Here is a 16,395-nt window from a genome sequence, read left to right as displayed (position 1 = left end):
ACATTCGGTCTGCCGGTCTGCTGGGCGACAGTCGCAGTCGCTCTGCCGGGCGACAGTCGGTCTGCCGGGCGACAGTCGCTCTGCCGGGCGACAGTCGGTCTGCCGGGCGACAGTCGCTCTGCCGGGCGACAGTCGCTCTACCGGGCGACAGGCTGAAGGTGTTGACTGTTACAGATTCATGGTGACGGACGCTGGATAAACAGCTGTTGACTGCAGCTTCATTTAAATATTTATCAGATGCACATTGGACCCCCTGGGGGCAGCAGTGGAAATTACATTCCTCATTCGGTTAATTGCTAAAAATGCCACTTGAGCTTTGTGATGGAGACGCTCCATTTTAATATTAATGATCAGGAGAACACAGTTTGACGTTTCTGTTGGAGCTGCAGATGCAGATGGAGTCCAGCCTCATAACCTGAAGCGCCGGCGGAGGCTTCACATGTTCTTTCACACTTCCTGCTGGAGTGAGTGAGATCTCATCTCATGGTCGTCATGACGTCAGGGCTTCTCCTCCGTCTCTGCAGAAAGACACAAACTCCTCACAGAATCATTCAAATGGTTGGAAACAACATTTCTCATGTCGAAGGGCCTTTTTCACTTCCTCTAATCTGACAAATGAAAAAAAGGACGGAGTGACAATAGTGAATCTCTCTAAATCACTTCATTCAGCTCTCAAAAAGCTTTATTGATAAAAACACACTCGCTCTCTTCACCTTTAACCGGCTGCTTCGCTTTCAAAAAGGCTTTTAGAGGAATAAAAACTAACATCTGACAGTAATAAATGCTGAGTGCTCCAGTCTCTCCTGCAGTTTGAGGTGCATCTGATTTATAAGAGGCTGTCATTTTCTCATGCGTGTACTGAGATGTAAATTAACCCTTTAATGGCCGGCAGGGTACCCGAGTGACAGGTTCACTCATTCATCAGCTGTGATTGAGGTTGTGTATCGTCTCCACAGAGTCAGTCTCATCTGATCATTAAAGCTTCTAACTGGAGAAACATTCACACGTATAAAATCCAAGAAATGAGAAAACAGCCTGGAGATTCTTGAAATTCAATGATATTCAAAGTTTACTGAAAGATAAATGGTAACTAATAAAGTATAGTCCCTCCTCTGTGTGCGTAGAAAATTCAGTTTATTAACAAATATCCATAGACAACATACTTCAGTCATTTCTCTTACTCAACCAATGGTGCAGGAATAGAAAACCTCACAAACCTCTGGACTGAAAGATAAAGTGAAAGATAGAGATTAATGTAAACAAGGTGACTGTCAAAATAAAACCGCCAAGTGGGATTGTTATTACGGTGACTGTCAAAATAAAACCACCAAGTTGGATTGTTATTACGGTGACTGTCAAAATAAAACCACCAAGTTGGATTGTTATTACGGTGACTGTCAAAATAAAACTACCAAGTTGGATTGTTATTACGGTGACTGTCAAAATAAAACCACCAAGTTGGATTGTTATTACGGTGACTGTCAAAATAAAACCACCAAGTTTGATTGTTATTACGGTGACTGTCAAAATAAAACTACCAAGTTGATTGTTATTATGGTGACTGTCAAAATAAAACCACCAAACTACCAAGTCCCAGGAGAATATGGACAGGGATTCATGACACCACAGAGGAAACATTATTCTGACTGTCGCAGCGTTTTCACCATCTACACAATAACGGAGCCCAAATGTTTTCAAAAAGTTCCACCCAGGGGGGTGTTCTCAAAAAGTTGTGTTTTCAGGGACTCTGAGCTCCGTCGTGGGAGAGTTTTCAGAATTCTCTGGGTTTTTCTCAGTAGTAAAACATGTGTTTGGTGACTGTAGACAGTCAGTCAGTCAGTCAGTCAGTTCGTCAGTTAGTTAGTTAGTTAGTTAGTTAGTTAGTTAGTTAGTTAGTTAGTTAGTTAAAATGGGATGAAGTTTTTTAAAGTTGTTTCTCCATCTGGTCTCAGTGTTGTTCAAACATTCTGCAGGATCTTATCTTCCGTTTGTCTGTTTGTCCGTTTGTCCGTTTGTCCATTTGTCCGTTTGTCCGTTTGTCCATCTGTTTGTCTGTCTGTCTGTTTGTCTGTTTGTCTGTTTGTCCGTTTGTCCGTTTGTCTGTTTGTCTGTTCTTGACTTTATAAAACCACCCAGTCCTTGACGCTGTTGACTGTCCTGTAAAGTTGATTCTTTTTGATTTAAACTCCTCCTGGTTCATAGGAAAGGAAACCCAGATTAGGTCCCAGAATCCAACCTGACCTTCAGGTTCTCCCGCTGGTTTTTGTGTTTGTGTCCGGCTGAAAGACGAGATTAGGACAAGTCCTCGTCGTCCCCATTCATGTCCATAATGGCTGGTTACACAGGTCATTAAGCCAGCGGGATAATGAGTGATTACATTTGATCTCTCCTCCGTGTCTCATGCTGGACTGAGTCTGTGTCAACACGATGGCAATAAGCCTGAGCAACAGGATGTAAAGCCCATTGTGTTTCAGCATGCCTGGTTTCTGCTTCAGACGTTCCTAATGACTCCCTGTGGTCACTGAACGTCTTCGTTCCCTTTATGTTCTGAGTTTGGTGGAGGATCTGATAAATACAGAACTGCATGAATAATATTAAAGTACTGGGATTTTACCGTTTGTTTACATCACCGATCGACTGTACTGAACATCTGACTGCAAACCTTCTGACATAAAGTCTGTAAACTCGAGAGGCTGAAGTAAATCTACAAATACCAGGTCTGACCTGTGTAGTGGAAATAAATGATAATCAATGTAAATATCATGGTAATTAGCCCTGAATTAGTTTTTAAGAAAAGGAAATAGCTGAGGAATCCATAGTTTTAATTTACTATCTTCTGGTAGCTCCACTCATCCATCCTCAATCATGTCTCTGGACTTGAACCAGGGATCGGCTCTCTGTGAGGCAGCAGTGTGAACCACTGCCCCACAGCTGCTCCTCCTGCAGGTCTGCAGACGCTCAACATTCGACTGTCGGCTTCAACGGAAAGAGACGAACTTCAGGAAACGTTTCTCTTTGTTTTCGTCTTCATTCGGAGTCTCATTTCAAGTTGTTTTTAGCCGGTCGGTGCTTCACAGCCGTTACCAGCCCAGGTTTACCTCCACATGTCTAAAATTAGTGTTCTAAAATAACAAGCCAAACTCAGGAAGGTAATCTGATTACTTTTTCCAAAGGATCGGAAGTTAAAAACAGCAGAGGGGACGAGTTCTTTACAGCCTGTTGCAGATTACAGCTGCTAATATTTTCTATTCAGATTATTGTAATCCCCCTTTACATACAATCTGTTAGGTCTTAAGCGTCCAGCTCTTCGCCTGGCATCAATGAAAAGCAGCTCTTGAAGCTGCGACAGGAAACATCAGCAGGCTGAAGACTTCAAACACTTTAATCCACCGCGACGAGATGTTTCAGTCTGCGGCTCTTCACCGACCGGACGCCTTCCCCCGTCTCCTCGCTGCACAGCAACGCTGTGAAGAAATGCTTTTATTCTGAAGAGACTCAGCAGCTGAGCAGGCAACCAGAGGTCAGAGGTCACAGGATAATCATGCTCTCATGTAAACTGGAAAAAAGTTTTTCCAAAGTCACATTTCTTATTCAGATAAAATCTTAACTTCATTTTATATAAAACACTTTAAAAACAACTACAGCTGAACCAGAAGAATAATTCCTTCTTTATTTTGAAACATCAACAATAACATTCTTGATTCTGAAGACCTCAGACATATATATGTGTGTGTGTGTGTGTGTGTGTGTGTGTGTGTGTGTGTGTGTGTGTGTGTGTGTGTGTGTGTGTGTGTGTGTGTGTGTGTGTGTGTGTGTGTGTGTGTGTGTGTGTGTGTGTGTGTGTGTGTGTATATGTATATATTTGTATATTTGTATATATTATCACTTCTTTTTTTCATTGTGTCTGGCGAAGCGGCCCGTTTGAGGGTTCCAGTTCAGAGACGTTTCACATTTGTGACATGAAAATGTCAGAAATGCTGAAAACGATGTAGCTACTATAGCATCCATGCTAACCGCATCGTTTTCAGCGTGTCTGTCGCTGCCGTTTAAATTCAAAACTTTTCTGAAAACACATCCTAAATCCATCTTAAAGACTTCACGTCTCTTTGTTAAAACATCGTGTTTGGAATAGATTTCAGTTTAGTTTCCAGCCTCAGCAGGACTTTCTTTCTTTCTGTTGCTGAAACCTCTTTAGGAGCAAACACCTCTTCTCACACAGAATTCTACTTTTTGTTCAAACTCATGCGGGAAATTACCCCGAGGTTGGTACATTCAGCGGTGCCTGTTTCAGGAACCTTCCTGAGCTTCTAATGAGAATATAAAATCCCCTGTGAGGCTGAAAGCTGGAGTCGTTCTGGTCGTTCTGTTTGCCGCCGTTCTTCATGGCCACAGAGGTGAGAATGTACTTTTCCTCTTTAATCCACTGGTACTTTTCACAGTTTCAACAGGATCAATGTGTGTTTTCTCTGCAGGTCGTCTTCATGCTTCACACCGATCCAGACATGCTGCCACTGATGGGGCTGATCGTCCAGCGAGCAAAGCGGATGTCCCCGTCCCTCACATCCAGCCTGGAGCCTCCATTTGTCTTTGTGTAATGAAATCCCCGGGGCTGCGCTCGCTGCAGCAGCTATTAAACACACAGCGCAGGTCGTATCGGCGGCCTCGCTCATCCCAGAGCTCTCCTCTCCACAGCCACTAATGTAATAACTCTAAATCAATGAGACGAGCGGTGGGACGTCACTGCCAGGCGACGGACGGCGGCAACAATAACCTGTAAACAGACGGCAGAGGAAGGTGGGATTGTGTTTGTCCTGCTACCTGAGCCGCTGCTGAGGCACCGAAGACCAACAGAGGAGGATGTTCGGATGTGGAGCAGCAGGTCACAGCTGGAGCCTCCGGAACAAAACCTTCCAACTGAACAGCTGAATGTTTGACCACTGAGTGAGCATCGCAATAATCAATAATCAGTAATCAATAATCAATAATCAATAATCAATAATCAATAATCAATAATCAGTAATCAATAATCAATAATCAATAATCAGTAATCAGTAATCAATAATCAATAATCAATAATCAGTAATCAATAATCAATAATCAATAATGACATAACTGTTCCTCCCAATAACACTTTCATTTGAGTCTCAATCCACTCATGAGGTTTTGGCTGTAATGTGCTGGGAGCTGCTGCTGGTGGCGCTGTTCAGGCCGGGACACAGCAGGTAGTGAGCTCACAGAATCATCAACGTAGAGCAGAGAGGCATCATAGAGATTATCAGCCCAGCAACTGTATCAGGTCTCACAACTGCTGATGGAAAAAAGTACATTATTACACCACTAGTTTACCTGCAGCCAGTTCGTGACTAACGTCTAACATCCAGATTATAGAGAATCTCCCTCCTCTAACATCCAGATTATAGAGCATCTCCCTCCTCTAACATCCAGATTATAGAGAATCTCCCTCCTCTAACATCCAGATTATAGAGCATCTCCCTCCTCTAACATCCAGATTATAGAGAATCTCCCTCTTTTAACATCCAGATTATAGAGCATTTCCCTCCTCTAACATCCAGATTATAGAGCATCTCCATCATCTATCATCCAGATTATAGAGCATCCCCCTCTAACAGCAGATTATAGAGCATCCTCCCCCTCTAACATTCAGATTATAGGGCGTCTTCCTCCTCTAACATCCAGATTATAGAGAATCTCCCTCCTCTAACATCCAGATTATAGAGCATCTCCCTCCTCTAACATCCAGATTATAGAGAATCTCCCTCCTCTAACATCCAGATTATAGAGCATCTCCCTCCTCTAACATCCAGATTATAGAGAATCTCCCTCCTTTAACATCCAGATTATAGAGCATTTCCCTCCTCTAACATCCAGATTATAGAGCATCTCCATCATCTATCATCCAGATTATAGAGCACCCCCCTCTAACAGCAGATTATAGAGCATCCTCCCCCTCTAACATTCAGATTATAGGGCGTCTTCCTCCTCTAACATCCAGATTATAGAGCATCTTCCTCCTCTAACATCCATATTATAGAGCATCCTCCTCCTCTAACATCCAGATTATAGGGCGTCTTCCTCCTTTAACATCCAGATTATAGATTATCTTCTTTATCAAAAGGTAGCTAATAACTGTAATCCAGGACTCCTTTTCTTACATTAATCAGATTCCTGATTGGCAGAAGTTTTCAAATATTGATGAATATTAGAAAAAACTGTTCAGAAATCTAATTAGATTTTTGTTCCATAAAGAGTAGAAGTGAGGTTAATCTGGATCTTGTTGAAGTCAGGAAGGCTGGATTATCTTTATAATGCCCTTTCATGTGTCCTTGAGGCGCCGTTAGCCTTTCCTCTGCACTATGAGGGATATTTCTGATTAGAGCATAACAAGGACGACTGTAATGGATTGTCTTCACTTCACTAATTACTCCTGCCATTAATGTACAATAGTGAGCTCTTACAATCAGTGACGGGAGCCGGGCAGAGAGTACTAATTGGATTAGTAAAATCCATGGCTGCAGAAGCACAAAAGATTGGATTCACTTCATCATGTCAGACACGTTACTCTCAACACAAACAAGATGAAGAAATTAATTCAGTCTTAATCCACGGCAGGAAGCAGGACGGGGATGTGAGCGTGCGGTGGAGTGCTGAGACACGTTCCGGCTCGCTGGGCTCCAGAGTCTCTGGCTGTGATGTGAATGAACACATGAACCAGCAGCAGAAGATCCCGTGCAGAACATGATGAATGGCGGTTCGGTCCATAAGTGGCATCGTCTCACCACCTGCATAAGCAGAAAACTCGCTGAGGCAGCATTTTGAAAATGAGCCGCAGCATCAGGAGGCTCGCCCGCCTTGTAATTCTGTTAATTGATGCGCTATACGCTGTGTGTTTCCTCATGTGGCACATGCATGATGAATTCATAGAGGGCCGGTGGTCCAGGCCTGTTTATTTCACAGGCCCCGCCCCCACTGACAGCTTTTTCATATGGGGACATGATATAGGGCCGTGACCCGGGGACATCGCGCTGCTGCAGAGCAAAGATAGCTCTTCCCTTTGAAATCCAGCAGAGCAGCAAACGCAGGAGCTGTGAAGCGGCTAACGCCTCCGTCTTACGTTTCAGTCCAGAAGAAGCGGGGGGTAAAGTGTCATCAAAAGAGGCACAAAAGAGTCTGAGATTACTGACGGTCCAAGTAGGTCAAGCATGGCTGACAGAAGAGGGAGTGTCAGGAATCCATATCTCAGCCTCCACCGTGATTTATTTACCGCTACCTCCAGGACCCCCTGCAGGACTGAAGGGGAATAAACACAACATGAATTATGAGGATATTTTGTTCCCACAATAATGTCTCCCAGAGGACGGACGGACTCTAACGACCTCCTGACTGTCCCTCCAGTGACGGCGAGAGGCTGACATTTCTGCTGGTAAACTAAATGCATCCAACCAACATCGTACCGAGCGCTGTCTTTTCCTCTCATGCTGTAAACTGGTCCAAACTTATTCTAGATCCTGAAATGACCCAACTGATCTCAATCCAGTAGAATTCAACAAGCCTGGAAACAACATTTACAAAAAACTATTTTGAAGCAGCTGAAAAGTCTTTATTAAAGACTCATATTACACTAAATCCACTTCCTAAAGGTTCTCCAGCAGTACTACTCGTCCCCATACCTGGACTGACGTCCCAGAAGTGAAGACAGTCTGTCCTCTCTCTCCCTGGCTGGTTTCAGGTTTTAAAAAGTGTGTTGCTCCAAGCAGCCAATCAGAAATCAAACCCTATATAGTGTCATCGGGGGTTTAGCCAATCCCAATCAAGGTAGGCCCTCCCTTTGACTCCTCCCACAATTAGGCAGCTCTGCTCTGGCACATGGCACCACGAGAGGAAGTACTTCCTCCTCTTCCCAAGATGGGCATGTGTGGGCGGAGCCAGTCCAGCTCACACAGACACAGCAGATTCTGAATGCAGCTCCTATGATCCAATATTCAAATGAGGAAAATCAAGGAGGAGCTAGAAACTTAGGATACTGAAGGTTTCTGGACCGACCGGACCAGGAGGAGGAGGAGAACAGGAGGAGGAGGTGAACAGGAGGAGGAGGACAGGAGGAGGAGGAGGACAGGAGGAGGAGGAGAACAGGAGGAGGAGGTGAACAGGAGGAGGAGGTGAACAGGAGGAGGAGGAGAACAGGAGGAGGAGGACAGGAGGAGGAGGAGAACAGGAGGAGGAGGAGGAGAACAGGAGGAGGAGGACAGGAGGAGGAGGAGGAGGACAGGAGGAGGAGGAGAACAGGAGGAGGTGGTGAACAGGAGGAGGAGGAGGACAGGAGGAGGAGGAGAACAGGAGGAGGAGGAGGACAGGAGGAGGAGGAGAACAGGAGGAGGAGAACAGGAGGAGGAGGTGAACAGGAGGAGGAGGAGGACAGGAGGAGGACAGGAGGAGGACAGGAGGAGGAGGTGAACAGGAGGAGGAGGAGGACAGGAGGAGGAGGAGAACAGGAGGAGGAGGAGGAGGAGGACAGGAGGAGGAGGAGGACAGGAGGAGGAGGTGAACAGGAGGAGGACAGGAGGAGGAGGAGAACAGGAGGAGGAGGAGAACAGGAGGAGGAGGAGAACAGGAGGAGGAGGAGGACAGGGGGAGGAGGTGAACAGGAGGAGAACAGGAGGAGGAGGAGAACATCTGGAGGAGGAGGAGAACATCTGGAGGAGATGACTCCTCTAAAGGAAGATCATCTGCAGGATTGCAGTAAATGTTCCTGTTGTTTAACCGACTCACCTTCAGGGACGTCTTGTTTTCACAACGTTTCAATGGAAAATGTTTAATTTTTGCATTTTTGTTTCAGGAAAGTTTCACGATATTTTGAAAACGATGTGAGCGTGTGGAGAAGAACTGGTTCCCACATCGTTCTGTCAGGGAATGCAGGTGGTGTGTGGATGGAACCCAACGCAGATTCAGAGTTACATAAAAACTAGAGTATACTGAAGTCCAGGGAACACGAGGAGACGCAGGAGACACAAGAGGGGCGACATGATGACCCGGAGACAAGACGATCCGACAGGGACAACAGAGGGGGTGAGGGTTTAACTACACTGGGACGGGGTGGACACAGGAGGAGATCATTGGTTGATTGGAGACAGAGGTGAGACAAACAGAGGTGAGACACACAGAGGTGAGACACACAGAGGCAGACGCAGAGACCTGACAGTGGTGCGCATGGCCACCAGCAGCCTTTCTGCCGTTTCCATGGAGACGGACCCCGAGAGTTTCCTGAAAGTTGTGTTTTCACCCGTTTACTTGCTGACAGAGTAGGATCGTTTTCAAAAGGTTCCACTGGGAGCTGTTTTGAAAAAGCTGTCGCTTCAGTTGCTCCGGGGTCCGTCCTCATGTAAACATGTAAACATGTAAACATGTAAACATGTAAACAGACACAAAATCCTCTAAGGAAGTTTTATGTTTTCAGTTTCAACGTGGTGTCATGTAAACATGTCTGATGCTAATAATTCAAATAACTGGATAATAATCAACTCTTCTGTTCAAGGTCTCACTGTCCCGTTTCTGTCTCTGTCTCTGTCTCTGTCTCTCGTGTCTTTCTTTGTTTCCTGTTTGTAAACGTGTAGCAGGACCGACGATAAAACCAACTCAACTATGAATCGTTTGTTTCCATGGTCACACAAACACTCACCGGCCACTTTATTAGGTACGCCTCTTCCTCTTCAACCAATATCTGCTCGTCCAGGTTCCTGAGTGTTTCTGCAGATAGACGTGATGAAGATGAGCTGATGAAGGTCACACTGCGCATGAGGATGAAGACAGACGATTGAAGTGAACCTTCTTGGTATTTGACAGACTGCTGAGATTTTCACTCACGTCCAGGATGGATATTCTTACCATGTGGTGTTATTCTTGTTCCCAGCGATGTCGTTGTCTTTCCAGAGTATTTCGGGGGAAATCAGCAGGAACCTCCTGCACCGCGTCGTTTCACTGCAGTGAAATGTCAAATCAGGAAAACTTTAAATTTTTTTGACCCTTCCTCGCTCCACTTGTAATCCAATATCCATTCCAGCATGGAAATGAGAAATAACAAGATTAGGAAGCAGTTCAGATGAATCTTCTCATGTCTCTTCACTCTTTAAGCTTTCTGAGGCGGAGGCCGCTGGTCTCCATGGAAACTGGCCGATGGCGGCTGGTTTCTGTCCCGCTGTGTGACGCGCTCGCTGCCGTCACATCGTATTGCAGTCGGCAGCTGGAACATCGACATTATTATTACAGAAAATCAAGCAAGGAGGAGGAGGAGGAGGAGGAGGAGCAGGAGCAGGAGGAGGAGGAGGAGGAAGAGCAGGAGGAGGAGCAGCAGGAGGAGGAGGAGAGGAGGAGGAGCAGGAGGAGCAGGAGGAGGAGGAGGAAGAGCAGGAGGAGGAGCAGCAGGAGGAGGAGGAAGAGCAGGAGGAAGAGCAGGAAGAAGAGCAGGAGGAGGAGCAGGAGGAGAGAACAGTTACTATTGAGCTGCTTTACTCTGATTTCAATAAAACTTTGTGTGTTTTGTTTGTGAAGCAGTTTGAATCAATGTGAGCTGATCAGGGTTCGAACCACGGCCTCCTCTTCCTGCTCCTCCTCTTCCTGCTCCTTCTTCTACTCCTCCTTTCCTCCTTCTCATCTTTCCACCTCCTCCTCCTGCTCCACCTCCTCCTCCTCTTGCTCCTCTTCCTCCTCCTCCTTCCACCCCCTCCTCCACCTACTCCCCTCCTCCACCTCCTCCTCCTCTTGCTCCTCTTCCACCCCCTCCTCCACCTACTCCCCTCCTCCACCTCCTCCTCCTCCTCCTCCTCCTCCTCCTCCTCCTCCTCCTCCTTCTCATCCTCCCCCCTCCTCCTCCTCCTCCTCCTCCTCTTCCCCTCTTCCTCTTCATCCTCCTGCTCCTCCTCTTCCTCCTCCTCCTCCTCCTCCTCCTCCTTCCTATGCTAAACAAACTAATCCAGAATTAACTACAGTCACAGATATTAATGATATCAGCAGCTTTGAAATGGAATTATAAAGTGTTTTCAGGATCCAGATGTTTGAACAGAGAATCTCTGTTTTTTCTGGAAATTGCCTGGTGGCTTTTGCTTGTGCAGTACTTTGTGCTTGTGTGTGTGAGTGCTACACAAAGAGTGCTACACAAAGAGTGCTACACACATAAGGTGTGCTGCTCCTCGTCCGCGGCCTTGAAACTACCTGTCGACATCGATCCGTCACGCGGCCGTACGTCTCTCCGAGACGGGACTGCAGTTATTAGAGCGAGAGGCAGTTAGACGGAGGAGCCGCCGCCTGTTCAGGCAAACCCGGGGGAAACCTGCCCGCGGGGCACATCAGGCCTCGCCGCCACTCGCTGTGCTGATGTATGGGCTCTCAGCCGCACCGTGCTCGCTACACGGGATTGTTCAGCCATTCAGAACCGCTGCTGTGTGAATCAAGACATCAGACCGGACCGTACATGTGGTTTCATAGCAGGACTGTTACTGAACGTGTGTCTGCAGAGGTTCTTCATCAACCACTGCTTTATTGTAAACTTCACCTTATCGATCACATTTTGAAAAACACTTGTTGTGAAACGCTCAGGGTCTGTTCACATCCTGTTTGATACGGACCAGAGTCTCCTCTGGGAAAAACTGTTTGGGTTGGGCGACATGAACAATCCCACCAACCTGAACCGGAGTTAACGAGATCTCTGCTCTCACGTTGTTAATAACATCGTTCTAGTGGGCGGGGTGAGACGACCTGACGTAGAGCATTCTGGGTAATAAACAAAGCTAACCGCCTGAATCAGAACAAGCTGACACAGAAAAAACAATTGCTAGAAAAAAAAATATATATATATAGAGAGGAAGACATAATGAGGAAGAAGTAGAGAGGAAGAAGTAGAGAGAAGGAAGTAGAGAGGAAGATGTAGAGAGGAAGAAGTAGAGGAAGTAGGAGAGAGGAAGAAGTAGAGGAAGTAGGAGAGAGAAAGAAGTAGAGAGGAGGAAGTAGAGAGGAAGAAGTAGAGGAAGTAGGAGAGAGGAAGTAGAGGAAGTAGGAGAGAGGAAGAAGTAGAGAGGAGGAAGTAGAGAGGAAGAAGTAGAGGAAGTAGGAGAGAGGAAGTAGTAGAGAGGAGGAAGTAGAGAGGAAGATGTAGAGAGGAAGTAGGAGAGAGGAAGAAGAAGAGGAGGAAGTAGAGAGGAAGATGTAGAGAGGAAGAAGTAGAGAGGAAGATGTAGAGAGGAAGTAGGAGAGAGGAAGAAGAAGAGGAGGAAGTAGAGAGGAAGAAGTAGAGAGGAAGATGTAGAGGGGAAGATGTAGAGAGGAAGATGTAGAGAGGAAGACGTAGAGAGGAAGATGTAGAGGGGAAGATGTAGAGAGGAAGACTCATTGATATCTCGTCTGAAGACTTTATATCACGGTTGTTTGTGGCTACCCATTAGCCATGAGCTAATTAGCCTAGCCACCACGGGCTAAAGCTGCTAATATGCAGATAGAAAGGAGCCGCGGCTAAATCTGGTACAAAGCATCTTTTCTTTAAGATGATGTTTTTTTGTACATGGTTCCTGACAAAACAACAACAACAACAACAACAAATCAGTAAAGGGGCGGAACTTCCGGTTTCATTCCAGACCAATCCATGAGCCGTGTTTCTTCTTCACTTCCTCTCTGGTCAGTGGCTGTTTGTGCCACAGCGCCCCCACGCTAGCAGCTGGTGTAATTGCGTGACGTTTCCCAGGCGGTTCGATCGAGACTCTAAACTGAAGGGCTGAACATTCTTGGCTCCGCCCCCTTCCAGGTGAACCGAGTCCCGGACTATCCAAGGTGGAAGGATTAAGCTTCACAAAGCCCAGCGGAAGAAGAGCAGTGACGGTGGCGGAGCGTCATGACCTGCTCACCTGACGGTGTTGTTGGCGTTCACGCTCCCTGCTCTCTCTGCAGCAGAGCGGCGGCCATGAAGAGCCTGTAGAGCGGTGGAGCTGCTCTGCCGCCTCGCTGGTCGACGGAGGGGATTCGTTACCAGGTACCTTCAGGGTAACCAGTCTGTGATGGAGTCGCAGGTTAACCAGCCGTCAGGTCGATATTCTCTCATCATGGAGCTTCGTCTGTTCATCACAATCTCCTTTTCATTCAGTGCAGCTTCACGCAGATTAAAATGTTCAAATCCTTTAATTACACAGAACAAGAGGAAGTGCTGCTTTTGGCAGAAGAAATCATTTTGTAATGTTAAAATGATGTTTTTCTTTCTTCAGTTGACCTGATTGATCAGAGCTGAAGAGCTGAAGAGCTGAAGAGCTGAAGGGCTGAAGGGCTGAAGAGCTGAAGAAATGAAGAGCTGAAGAGCTGAAGAAATGAAGAGCTGAAGAGCTGAAGGGCTGAAGAAATGAAGAGCTGAAGAAATGAAGAGCTGAAGAGCTGAAGAGCTGAAGAGCTGAAGGGCTGAAGAGCTGAAGAAATGAAGAGCTGAAGAAATGAAGAGCTGAAGAAATGAAGAGCTGAAGAAATGAAGAAATGAAGAGCTGAAGAACTGAAGAGCTGAAGAAATGAAGGGATGAAGAAATGAAGAGCTGAAGAAATGAAGAGCTGAAGAAATGAAGGGATGAAGAAATGAAGAGCTGAAGAAATGAAGAAATGAAGAAATGAAGAAATGAAGAAATGAAGAGCTGAAGAAATGAAGAGCTGAAGAAATGAAGAAATGTGTATCGTTCCTTTAAATTGCCTGTTTATTACAGAAGTAAACTGATTTATAAGTGTATAACAAATATAAATATTGTAAGTTTAAAACTGTGAACTTGATTTCCTGATTTCACATTGTGAATGTTCGTTGTGTGAAAAAGTCTTTTCAAGTATTTTGAATCTTCCTGGAGAAACAAATGATGATGCAACTGAAAAACAAGGGCGTCACAATTGGTCATTTAGAAAGTAATAACTCCAGTAACTTCATAGAGTTATGAAATACTTTTCAGCTATAACACAAGAGCAGTTATGCACACTGCTTCCTCATTCCTTCTTTATTCTAGTTCAGATATACTCAAAATCAATATCAGTCCACGACGCAGCTTCACAGAACCAAAGATGTTTCACCACTTAAACACTGAATAACTACAGCAGAACAATATAACAAAGTAGAGGGAAGAAGTAGAACTTATTAAATCCCTTCTACATGAATAATATATAGTTTTCTTGAGCTTTCACTTATTTATTATTCAATTTATTTAAACATGTTAGAACTGTTATAATAAGACGAATTACCTGTAGGAAAGGTATCAATGATTTACTTCTTTTTTTTTTTAAATCAATGATTTGTAATATAGAATAAATACCATGAAGTTGTTTGACCATACCCAGTTATACATATACAAATGATACATATATCAATTTATATGCCTAGAAATGTACTCACACATGGAGGCATCCTCTCTCTCCTTCATCTTCAATATTTCAGATTGAATGAATCCGACTATTTCTGCAAATTTACATATTTTCAATAAACAAACTGCAGAAAACCTGAAATAAGTTTGTATTTCTAATAAATGCAGCCTTATTTATGTATTATTACAATATTAGCAGCAGGTTTTACGTTTTAAAAGTTTTATTTTAATGTGATACTTTATTAGTTTGATGTTGTGATGTTAAACTGTTTCCTGTTATGACCTCACTGCTCGTTATGAGACTTCACCTGTGGTGAAGCTGTTTTGTTGGTTGTTTGATTTTTTCCACTCTGGAGGTTTACGTTCTTCACTTTTAGCACCAGAGTTGGATTCTTGCTTCGTTTCCTTCAGTTTGCTGCTGGAAGTTGTTTCTGCTCCGTCGGGAGTCGGACTGAAGCAGCAGCAGCCGTCGGCTCAACATTCCTCTCGACCTCCTTTAGAACCTCCCGTCTTTAGAAACCCGTCCCCCAGCGGGTCGTCTCTCCCGGTGTGAGGACATTAGAGAGGGTGTGCTCCTTCATTCAGACGGGCCTCCGCTGTGGTCCTGGTCCTCCTGGGGGGGCGGGGCCTCTCAACGCTGTGGTCCTGGTCCTCCTGGGGGGGCGGGGCCTCTCAACGCTGTGGTCCTGGTCCTCCTCGGGGGGCGGGGCCTCTCAGGCTTTGGTCCTGGTCATCCTGGGGGGGCGGGGCCTCTCAGGCTTTGGTCCTGGTCCTCCTGGGGGGGCGGGTCCTCTCAGGATTTGGTCCTGGTCCTCCTGGGGGGGCGGGGCCTCTCAGGCTTTGGAACCTGCTTAATCAATTGCAGAGATTCCAGTCTTCAGGACCAGCTGGCGCCTGCTCCTCAGAGTCTGTGGCGTCCAGGCGGGGTCCTGTTAGGGCCGAGGACCACCGGTGGACGGCGGGGAGACGCTGAGTGACGGCGCCGTTGTGTCACGTCCCAGTGAGCAGGTCACTAGTTTAGCCTCACAAAGACCAGCGGACGCTGAACTTGGCTTCGACTCGACGCTCTGGATGTCGCTTCGTTCTGACGGAGTTGTTCCTGTTGGTTTTATACGTTTAACAAGATGAGCAGAGATTTGATGCTCCTCCTCCTCCTCCTCCTCCTCCTCCTCTCTCCTCTTCCTCCTCCTCCTCCTCCTCCTCCTCCTCCTCCTCCTCCTCCTCCTCCTCTCTCCTCCTCCTCCCTCCTCCTCTCTCCTCTTCCTCCTACTCCTCCTCCTCCTCCTCCTCCTCTCATCCTCCTCCTCCTCTCTCCTCCTCTTCTCTCCTCTTCCTCCTACTCCTCCTCATCTCTCCTCTTCCTCCTCCTCCTCATCCTCCTCCTCTCTCCTCCTCTTCTCTCCTTCCTCCTACTCCTCCTCCTCTCTCCTCTCCATCCTCCTCTCTCCTCTTCCTCCTCCTCCTCCTCCTCCTCTCTCCTCCTCTTCTCTCCTCTTCCTCCTACTCCTCCTCCTCTCTCTTCTTCCTCCTCCTCCTCTTCTCTCCTCTCTCCTCTTCCTCCTCCTCCTCTCTCCTCCTCTTCTCTCCTCTTCCTCCTACTCCTCCTCCTCTCTCCTCCTCCTCCTCCTCCTCCTCTCTCCTCCTCTTCTCTCCTCTCTCCTCTTCCTCCTCCTCCGCTCTCCTCCTCTTCTCTCCTCTTCCTCCTACTCCTCCTCCTCTTCCTCCTCCTCCTCCTCTCCTCCTCCTCCCCTCCTCTCTCCTCTTCATCCTCCTCTCTCCTCTTCCTCCTCCTCCTCTCTCCTCCTCTTCTCCTCCTCTCTCCTCTTCTCTCCTCTTCCTCCTCCTCCTCTCTCCTCCTCTTCTCTCCTCTTCCTCCTACTCCTCCTCCTCTCTCCTCTTCCTCCTCCTCCTCCTCTCTCCTCCTCTTCTCTCCTCTTCCTCCTACTCCTCCTCCTCTTCCTCCTCCTCCTCCTCTCTCCTCCTCTTCTCTCCTCTCTCCTCTTCCTCCTCCTCCTCT

The sequence above is a fragment of the Lipophrys pholis genome, assembly GCF_963383615.2.
Source record: "Lipophrys pholis genome assembly, chromosome: 6".
Classification (NCBI taxonomy): Eukaryota; Metazoa; Chordata; class Actinopteri; order Blenniiformes; family Blenniidae; genus Lipophrys; species Lipophrys pholis.
Note: the sequence above shows the minus strand (reverse complement) of the source record.